This window comes from Gavialis gangeticus, unplaced genomic scaffold (genome assembly GCF_001723915.1).
Source record: "Gavialis gangeticus isolate Ggan-Ray unplaced genomic scaffold, GavGan_comp1, whole genome shotgun sequence".
In the NCBI taxonomy this organism is placed as follows: Eukaryota; Metazoa; Chordata; order Crocodylia; family Gavialidae; genus Gavialis; species Gavialis gangeticus.
The window spans coordinates 49956778-49967107 of NW_017728997.1; positions in this window are offsets into that span (position 1 = coordinate 49956778).

Consider the following 10330-nt stretch of genomic DNA (forward strand, 5'->3'; position numbering starts at 1 on the left):
GAAGCCAGAGCTCAGGCACTGCTGGGAGAGGGCAGGGGGCTGTGGGCCTGACCCTGGTCCTGTAGCCCTGGCAGCTGGAGGAGGTCATGAGTGAGGGGCACCAGCAGAGCTGAGGGTGGTGGGGACTGTGGGCGGGGAGTGAGGGGCACCTGGGATGGGTGGTGGCCTGCAGGTTGGGAGTGAGGACCCATGCTGAGGAAATGGGGTCATAAATGGGGTCATGCTGAGGAAAAGGTTGAGAAGCACTGAGCTAGACCAATAGATGGAGAATTAAAAAACAGGAAAACCATATAATGTACTATGAAGCTGAACAGACTGGGAAATCAGTAAAAGGTACAAATGCCAAAGTGGGCGTAACTCATAAAGCCTTTCCACTAGCCCCAGGAACAGAGTCTAAGTCCCTTTCCAGCCAGTCCGAATTGCCTTGCAATTCATCTAGGATGAAAGAAGCAGGCTCAAATAAGCAGGTGCCAGATTCTACAGACTCTGAAGATCATTACCAATAACTTGCACTACATCTGAAATTGGACAAGAAGCCACAGATACTATGTACAGACAGCAGTCTGCAATGCTTGGGAAAGAAACAACTGTTTTAGCAGGAGCTTCCAGCCCCCAACAGAGTTTGGAGGTAACAAAGGCATGGATGACACTGATGAGGATCATGTTAGAGGAATGGCTGCAGTTTCTTAGTATAAATACGAATGATTAAAGTCAGCTCCATTGTCTGATGGGCCAGCAGCACTGATAGCTCCTACTTGACCTTGAAGCTACAAAAAAAAAAGTCTGTTTGGCCTATCACTATCATGGATGGTTATGACAGCTTCTCTTCTGTCCCTTCCCCAAAGTACTTCTCCTTGTCAGCTGCTATCTCACATAGCCAGGCCACTGCCATGCAGACCTGTCTTAGTCAGACCAGGGGAGACTGTAGGATGTTTGCTAGAAAGGAGACGTTGAAGTAAATAAAAGCACTATTACTAATGATCCCACAGCTCAAAATATATCACAGTGCCTTCAACTGATAGGCTGACAGGCTGGAGCTCTGTGTGACTCACAAAGCTGGGCCCTTAAAGAAGCAAGAGTAATAGCCCAAAACTACCCTCTGGAGCATCCAGAGAAGAGAGAATCTCATCTCATCCAAAAAGACTAAGCTTCTTTGCACTGCAAATGGCCATTATCCCAACACTGGGAATCACTAGGTATGGAGTCCACTGAGGATACAGGGACCATTTGGGCACTCAGGCTGATCTTGCAGTCTATATGACTGTCAGTTTAGTCTGTGTGAACAACAGGGCTCATATCAACAAGCATCTAGTAAGCTGCCCTGACTCCAACTTGTCTCAGCAAGTGCCCAATAGGGGAAGTCAACCCTGTCTCCTCAAAAGTCGAGTGTATCCAAGTACAATGAGAAGGATCTCCCCCCTCCCTCTTGCCAGCAATTAATGTTCATCATAAACCAATTAGCATGCAACTCCCAACCCTTCATCATCCCCTAGCTGAAATCACTTCTTCCTCAAGAAAGGCTTCATGAATCAGGAGCTGTTCAGCAGCCTCTCTGCTTCCAGCACTGGGATGGCTGCTTTATCACTCTAATCAGTTTATTAAGAAACATCATTGTCCAGAATCCCTCTGCTAATAAACTGCACTGAAATGCTAATATGCAGCCTTTTCTTTTTAGCAAGCAACTGCTCCCAAAAGGAAAGAATAAAGAAACTTACTTCCCCACCCACAGCAAATCCCAGTAGGAAGTTGGGATATTGTTATCTCTCTAACATAAGCCTTTGTTAGCTGGTCTCCTTTGTCCAGACAAACTTCAGAGTATTTGTGTATGTGTGCATGTACATGCACAGGCACCTCCATGTGTGCCTTGTATGTGCAGATAAATACCCCAGTATGTAAGCATGTGTTCAGCTCTTTTAAACAGGTCTCCTTCTCTGTATGGTATGTTCCCAAAACTGCCCAAGTGATTTATATTCCTTTGGACAATCCTCCTCCAAAAAGCAATGGTGATCATTTTAAAACAAAGTTACGCAGCTATACTGTCCCCTATCTTTTTCTTAGTGATCTTCATATACAGAAATATACAGAAAACTATAATAATGATGCCCTTGTCTGTATCACCACACATCTCTCCCACATCTGAGTACATCTTTTAGATTTGCCACAGTAAAAGTGTATGTTTTCATTCACTTTTCCAGTCAACCTTTGATTTGCTTGTGCTGAGAAGAATGATGACCTCACTTTTTTTTTCCAGAAGAGGGCAAATTTTCAGGAAGTGGCTTGCTCTGGGGAGAGGGAATGGGAGCCTTGCGCCATTAGGTCACCAATCCAAATCCAGCCCAGTTCAGTGGACACTGATTGCTATCTGACAATGACTCTGTGGAGTATTTGTAAAAAAACTTATGATCTTGTTCCAATACCCAATGGATGGATATGTGCACTGTATTTGGATCCACTATTCGGGAGAAGCCAAAACTAAATGCATGCTCACACAGTGTAAATAGAGTATGGATAAAGGAACACAAATCTGCTATAACCCTTCTCTGGATGGGTTTAGCCCCAACAGTATACTCTTTTATTTATAAATCCATAGGTCAGTGGTTCTCAGCCTTTTTAGACTCAGGGCACCCCTTTTTAGAATCAGGGCATCTCTTGGAAAATGTCAGCTCTTCATTTTCACTCCTTTTTGACTACAGAAAAATACAGTAACAGAGCAACTCTTCTGTTGCAAAGCACCCAGGAAGACCACAACAGGGCAGAATGGTTTTAACACTGTCAATTCCTATTTGAAATTTATGGGTTTATCTTGTAAATCATGTCTACCCACCTAGCAGTGTTAACATTGTGTGATACCCTGAAGCACCTTTGAAAGTATCTCAAGGCATCCCAGGGTGCCGGAGCACTTTGGTTGAGAATTGCTGCCATAGGTCCTGCTTTTAACATCCGCAGATAATGACCCCCTACCAGGGATGTCATTTCAAACGGATCAGGGAGACTGCATTTCTGCTATAAATGGCTCCTACAGGACAGTGTGGAGTATACTGCATGTGTTGCAGTATCAGACAGAAGCTTGCAATGACACTATCCACACTATACCAGCTCTGGGGATAGAATCAGGGCTGCAGTCTCCAGAGCTCTCAACCCAAAACCAGATTCACTACAAAAAGAATATCAGATTTTGTGACAAAAGCAGTGGAAATTGGATGGAAAAAAAGCAGTTCAAGTATTAGGAGAAAAATCCCAAGTCCAGAGGAATCAATGAATTAGAAATGTAGGATAAGGCAGACAGTCTCATGCAGCCTTTGCTGAACTGCTGAGCTCCTCCTCTTCATTGACACTCCTCTGTAGCCCTGCTGTGCGTTATTAAAGTCCCACTAGTATTTCTCACTTCCCCACAAACACCTTGGAAATGATAGTGTAAATCTTCACAATGTCATATTTCCTCTCCTTTCTGACATACTCTGGTGAGCAGAGAAATAGAAAGCACAATGTTGATTTTTCAAGTATCATAAATGGCACCTGAGCTAGCCCCTATTCCAACAAGGGGGTCATGTCACATCTTAAAACCACTGCATCAGGCTCTTTGCCAACTCAGGTATCAGTCACATGTGCTTCATGCTTTGAAAGTTTTCTTCACGTTAGATTCCAGAGAACAAGAGAGTGATGTGTCTGCACCCTCACACTAATCTTTAATGTTTAAGCAGGGAAGCACAGCAATTTGGGGCTCAAGGCATTTAAGGTCCAATGTCCAGCTCTGCCACAGACTCACTATGCGACCTTAGATAACTCTAAAGTTCATTAAACATTGTTAAGTTCTCAGATCTCAAGTTCAGGGCTACCAAAAATACCTAACTATAAATAATCTCTCTTGTGCAACTGATGCCCATGCAGAATTATTCTTTCCAGTATATTCTCATGTGTTCAATTAGTGCCATGTAAAAGAACCACCAATGTTTTTTTTAAACATCTAACTATCCATGATGGGAAGGAAAGTTGATTGTTTGTTACATGAAAGGAGGAAAAACCTTGACTTTTGGGTTCTATTTTTGGCTCTGTCACTTATTCATCATCTGACCCTGGACAAATCACTGACCCTCCCTATATTTCAATTTACCATATATAGTACAGGTGTGTTGCAAGACTTAAGTTCACATTTATTTTTTATAAACTGTCCCAAGGTCCATGCATAATAGGCCTTGTAAGAGAGTAAAGAATTATTATTATTTTTAAATAATAATGCCCACTCTCTTGCCAACAAATGACAAAACTGAAGACTAAATTTCTGTCACTGAGTCCTATCTCTGATTTTATGTGACACCAGAGCACCTCATCTACGGGAGTAAAGATAATCAAAGGTTATTACCTAATAAGTACTAATCTCTCATAAACACTTATACATTAAAATAGGTTCTCTTGCTGTAGATTTCATAAATTTCATAAACATTCAGCCTGGAAGGGACCCTGGAGGATCATCAAGTCCAGCCCCCTGCCACAGGGGCAGGAAGTCAGCGGGGATCACACTATCCCAGCAAGATTCAATTGTGTCTTGAAGGCGTTGAAAGTGGGTGCTTGAACCACCTCTGGCAGCAGTCTATTCCAAACCTTGGGGGCTCGGACAGTAAAGAAGTTCTTCCTTATGTCCAGCCTGAATCGGTCATGGAGGAGTTTGTGACCATTCGATCTTGTATAATTTGCTTTAGTTTGGTATTTTGGCATAGTTTGGTTTAGTTTATGCGCTTTCATTGGTTATTTAGGTATATGCCATGTAAAAGATTCCAGGTATTTCTAATTAAAAAAGTATTGCCTGTGTTTATGTCCATTGCTTCATAAATGTTCAAAAGGATCATTCAGTTTTGGACTTCCTGTATTGTATCACTGACCCAATCAATTTACACTAGAGCCACTGATGAGATGCTGCTGCTTCAGAAAGTAGGAAAGGCCTCCAGTGCTGGACAGAGTATGCAGAATGGTGCATGATGAGAAAATCTGGACTCTATTCCTTTGACCAAGCCACTTGGATGTCTATTCCTCATTCTGTCCTTCTGTAGCATGAGGAGAAAAATGCCCACAATCCTGTGTAAGACATTCAGGCTCCAAAACAGATGTTGTATTTGTCCCAGGATAAACCAGGACAAAGAACAATCATTCAGACATCCATGTCTGCTAGCCTAGAATAAATCCTAAAAAGGTTAATGGGATAAGAAGTATTAACAGTTTCTCCCAGGACTTCACAAATGCCTATTAGCTTAACTTCTATCCCAGGGAAAATTCAGGAAAAATTCATCATGGAGTCTATGGGTGATACACTTGCAGAAGGTAGCATCTGAATGACAGACATCATGGCTTCATTGCAGGTAATTCGCCACCTGGATAAGAGAGAGGAGGTCGACATTGTATAGCTAGACTTCCAAAAGGCCTTTGATCTGGTATCCCATGATGTTCTCATGGGAAAATCGGAGGATTGTGGGCTTAACTGTTCAACAGTTAGGTGGGTAGGAAGCTGGCTGTGGGGTAGGACCCAGAGATTTCTAATGAACTGGTCTGTGTCGTCCTGGCGAGAAGTAGCCAGTGGTGTCCCTCAGGGGGTGATGCAGGATCCAGTGCTTTTCAACATCTTTATCAATGATTTGGATGTGGGGGTGAAGAGCTCACTGGCCAAGTTCATGGATGACACCAAGTTATGAGGGAGTGTGGTCACACCTGAAAATAGGCTGCAGATACAGGTGGACCTAGACAGGCTGGAAAGTTGAGGGGATCAGAACCAAATGAAGTTCAACATTGAGAAATGTAAAGTGCTCCTTCTGGGGACAAACAATCCCCAACATGCTTACAGGCTTGGTGGTGCCAAACTGACTAGCACCATGACTGGAAGGGACCTAGGGGTAATAATAGACCATGGTACGAACATCAACTGTCGGTGCAAAGCTGCAGCCAGCAGGGCAAACAATACTCTGGTGTGTATCAACCGATGCATCTCAAACAAAATCAAGGAAGTGATTCTTCCGCTTTACTGAGAATTGGTGAGACTGCAGCTGGAGTACCGCATCTAGTTCTGGGTGCTGCGCTTCATCAAGGACATGGGAAAGCTTGAGAAAGTCCAGAGAAGAGCCACAGATATGATCAGAGATTTGTAAGGCAAGCTATACGAGGAAAGGCTGAAGGACTTGGGCCTCTTCAGCCTAAAAAAGAGAAGGCTGAGAAGGGACTTGGTAGCAGCTTACCGCTACATCAGGAGGAATACATTAAGGCCTCAGCAAACACACTATTCACTAAGGCACCCTTGGGGAAACCCAGGAGTAATGGCCACAAACTCCTGGAAGACCATTTCAGGCTTAACACTAGGAAAAACTTCTTCGCAGTCATAGTGTCCAGACTGGAATAAACTCCCTTCAGAGGTGGTCCAATCGCCTACCCTGGAAATCTTCAAGAGGAGACTGGACAGTCACCTTGCTGGGGTCACCTGATTACAGTTGTCTTTCTTGCCTAGTGCAGGGGGGCTGGACATGATGATCTTATGAGGACCGTGCCAGCCCCTCACAATCTATTAATCTATGAACCTATGAGTGGCTGTCTCAGGTTGCATCATTGAATCAACGGCAGGAAAGCCTTAGCGCATTCAGATGCTCACTAGATTCATAGAATCAAAGAAATTAAGGGCTGGAAGGGACATCGAAAGATCATCAAGTCCAATACCCCTGCTCTGGCAGGAATACTGTGAGATCAAATGATCCTGGCAAGATGCCTATCCAGTCTCCTCCTGAAGACTTCCAAGGTGGGGGACTGCACCACCCCTTGGGAAGTCTATTCCAGATTCTGGTCACCCTTACTGTAAAGAAGTTCTTCCTTATATCCAACCTCAAACCATCTTCTAACAGTTTATGGCTATTGCTCCTTGGTCTCCCCTGGGGTGCCCCAGTGAACAATTTTTCTCCCAACTCCTGATATTCACGTCCTCCCTCAGTTTTCTCTTCCCCAGGCTGAACAGTCCCAGAACCCTTAGTCTTTCCTCATAAGGCTCGTCTTCCAGGCCCTTAATCACCCTTCTCTGGACCCTTTCAAAATTCTCCAGGTCTTTTTTGAAGTGTGGCAACCAGAACCAGACACAGTAATCTAACTGGGGTCTCACCAGGTCCGAGTACAGAGGAAATATCACTGCTCATGACACATCAGCTAATGCATCCCAGTACGCTATTAGCTCTGTTGACTACAGCATTGCACTGGCAGCTCATGCTTATCCTTTAATCAACCATAACCCTGAGGTCCCTTTCAGCCATCATGTTGGCCAGGACATCTCCTCCTAACCTGTATTCATGTTCCTGGTTACTTCTCCCCAGATGAAGCACTCTGCATTTATCCTTACTGAACTGAATCTGATTCAGCTCCGCCCACCTTTCCAGCTTGTCCAGGTCTGCTTGGATCTGCATTTTATCCCCTAGCATGACAGCTTTTCCCCATAACTGAGTATCATCCACAAACATGGGCAGTGTGCTTTCCACATCCTCATCTAAATCATTGATAAAGATGTTGAACAGCACGAGGCCAAAAACCAAACCCAGCAGGACACCACTGGCCCTGATTAGAAGGATAAACCCTGATTAGAAGGGTAGTGTGTATATATACTAGGGTTGGGCAAAGTCCAACCTGCAGGCCAGACCAGGTCTGTGGCAGGCTCCTTCCAGTTGCTGCCGCTGGACCCAGTCCTGCTGCTTGGGCAACCTGGTCCATCTGCTCTGCACCCACCATTGGGGGCGAGACTCATGAGGACAGGGCACCTGGGATGGGGCCATGGTCAGGAGCAAAACAGGCAGGCAGGCCTAGGGAGACCCGGGGATCTTGGGGTGGTAACAGCACAGACCCAGGACTGGGGCTGGGAGACAGCCATGATCTGCTGCCCACACGCCCCTGCGATGAGCACAGGTCCCGCAGGCAGAGGCATGCATGGAGTGGATTGCAGCTCTGCCCCAGGCCAGGCTCCATACTGTCACTGTCACAGCATCCCAGCCCCGGCTCCAGACCAGCTCCCCACCCAGCCACGTGCCCTGCCCAAACCACTCCCAACCAGTCTCCACGGGGACCCTGGGAATGCAGAGCTGTGACAGCACAGGGCTGTGATAGCATGGGGCCCGGATGGGCCAGGGCAGAGCCCCAGTTCTGTGGCCCTGCACTGTCACAGCCTCATGCTGTCATGGCCCCACACTCCCAGGGTCTTCAGGAAGACCAGCTGGGAGTGGCGTAGGCAGGAACTGCTGGAAAACAGAGTCTGGCCACTGGCTGGATCTGCCATTTTGCCCATCCCTGATATACGCCAATCCTGGGACATTTCTATGCTGGGACAAACACAGGCACAACTAGTCCAGAGACAAATGCAATGTTTGTTCCTAGCCTCAGAGATCTACAGATAAACAGTGTTAAATGTTATTTATCATCGAGTTCAAACTGCTGCTCCTCATCTACATAAACTATAAGCTTACTTCTTTACTGAAGCCTTCAAAATGTCCAAATGAAAAACAGACTTTGAATAAGTTATTTTCTATGGCAAGGGCTGCTAAGAGAGCCCCTCCACAGACAGGGGCAGATCTAGGATTTAGTAAAGGGGGATGTGGCACAGTGTTCCTCAGATCATGGTGGGGAAGGGGGGTAAGGTGCAGTTGGAGCCCGGGGGATGTGGTGCACCTTGATTTTAGCAAGGCTTTTGATATGGTCTCCCACAACATTCTTGTAGGCAAGCTAAGGAAGTATGGGCTGGATACATGGACTGTAAGGTGGATGGAAAACTGGCTGAAGCATTGGGCTCAGAGTAGAATCAATGGCTTGATGTCTAGTTGGCAGCTCGTATCAAGTGGAGTGCTCCAGGAGTTGGTCCTGGGCCAGTTTTATTAAAAGTCTTCAACCATGACCTGGAAGATGGGATGGAGTGCACCCTCAGCAAGTTTGCAGATGGCACCAAGCTGCGGGGAGTAGTAAGATACACTGGAAGGTAGGTCTGGGATTCAAAGTGACCTAGACAAATTGAAGGATTGGGCCAAAAGGAATCTCATGAGGTTCAACAAGGACAAGTGCAAAGTCCTGCACTTAGGACAGAACAATCCCATGCACCAGAAGAGGCTGGGGGCTGATGGTGTGGGCAGCAGCTCTGCAGAAAAGGACCAGGGGGTTATTCAGAGAATAAACCAAATATGAGCCAGCAGTGTGCCGTTGTTGCCAAGAAGCTTAATGGTATATGGGGTTGCATTGGTAGGAGTGTTGCTAGCACATCAAGGGAAGTAATTATTCTCCTCTATTCAGTACTGGTGAGGCCACATCTGGAGTACTGTGTCCAGTTTTGGGCCTCCCACTACAGAAAGGATGTGGACAAACTGGAGAGAATCCAGTGGAGGGCAACAAAAATGGTGAGGGGGCTGGGACACATGATTTATGAGAAGACGTTTGGGAACTAGGCTTCTTAGGCACAATTACACATGCATGCAACATGTTTTAGTTCAGCTGCCATTTTCTCAGCGCTGATGTGCATTTCATCATTTATACAAATGCATGCGATGCAGCACCGGACTCATTGGTTTGTGTGCTCCACAGTCTAGATTAATCAAGTCTGCTCTGACGCATGGGATTTCCGGCTCAATGGAGCAGACTGTGGTATGTGTATAAATGCCTATTTAGTCTAAAGACAAGAGGGCTGAGGTGGGATTTAATAGCAGTCTTCAACTACCTGAACTGGGGCTCAAAAGAGGATAGAACTAGACTCTTCTCAGTGCTGGCAGATGACAGAACAAGGAGCAATGGTCTCAAGTTGCAGCAAGGGAAGTTTAGGTTAGATATTAGGAATAATTTCATCACTAGGAGGGTAGTAAAACACTTGAACAGGTTACCCAGAGAGGTGGTGGAATCTCTTTGGAGGTTGTCAAGACCTGGCTAGACAAAGCTTTGGCTGGGATGATCTAGGTGGTGATGGTCCTGCTTTGAGCAGGGGATTGGACTACATGACCTCTCAAGGTCCCTTCCAACCCTAATTTTCTATGATTCTATGATATGTATATATATGTTTATGTATGTATGTATCAGTTGAAAGCAATGTTTTATTGATATATTTAAAATTTTAAAGCAAGGTGGCCAGCAATACAGCCCTATGGGTGCAAACCTATCAGTGCCTCAAGCATTATAATAAAATAAATTCTAAGTATCTGTAGTTTCATAGTTTCATAGTTGGTAGGGTCAGAAGGGACCTGAGCAGATCATCAAGTCTGACCCCCTGCCATGGCAGGAAAGAGTACTGGGGTCAAACGACCCCAGCAAGGTGTTCATCCTGCCTCCTCTTAAAAATCCCCATGGTAGGAGC